This window comes from Echinops telfairi, unplaced genomic scaffold, assembly GCF_000313985.2.
Source record: "Echinops telfairi isolate 266 unplaced genomic scaffold, ASM31398v2 ScPeMD7_7468;HRSCAF=8506_0, whole genome shotgun sequence".
In the NCBI taxonomy this organism is placed as follows: Eukaryota; Metazoa; Chordata; class Mammalia; order Afrosoricida; family Tenrecidae; genus Echinops; species Echinops telfairi.
The window spans coordinates 34558675-34559199 of record NW_022111369.1 but is presented as its reverse complement, the minus strand read 5'-3'; positions in this window follow the sequence as shown (position 1 = coordinate 34559199).

The window sequence follows — 525 nt, the reverse complement described above, 5'->3', positions numbered from 1 at the left end:
TTCTGCTCAGGCAAAATGATGACACTTCTCTGCAATTAGGGGCGATCGAGCTACAAGGTACAGCAGAATGAAACACCACCAAGTGCTGCACCAGCCTCAACATTTTTGCTATTTTTGAGCTCATTGTTGCAACCTCTGAGTCAAGCCGTCTCACTGAAGATATTCCTCATTTTTGCTGATCCTCTGATTTACCAAGTATAATGCCCTTTTCAAGAACTGGTCTCTCCTGATAAAATGTCCAAGCACTGAGTTGAAATATCTCCGTCTTCCTTTCTAAGGAGTACTCAGGTGTACTTCCTTCCCGCCAGATCTGTCTGTTCCTCTGGAAGTCCATGGTACGTTCAATAGTCTTTGCCAACACCAAAATGTAAGTGCATCAATTCTTCGGTGGTCTTCCTTACTCATCATCCACCTTCCCCATGTCTTTGAGGAGACTGGAAATGCCATGGTCTGGATCAGGCATACCTTAGGCCTCAGTGGCACCGTTGCTCTTTCATAGTTTAAAGAGGTCTTGTGCACCAGATT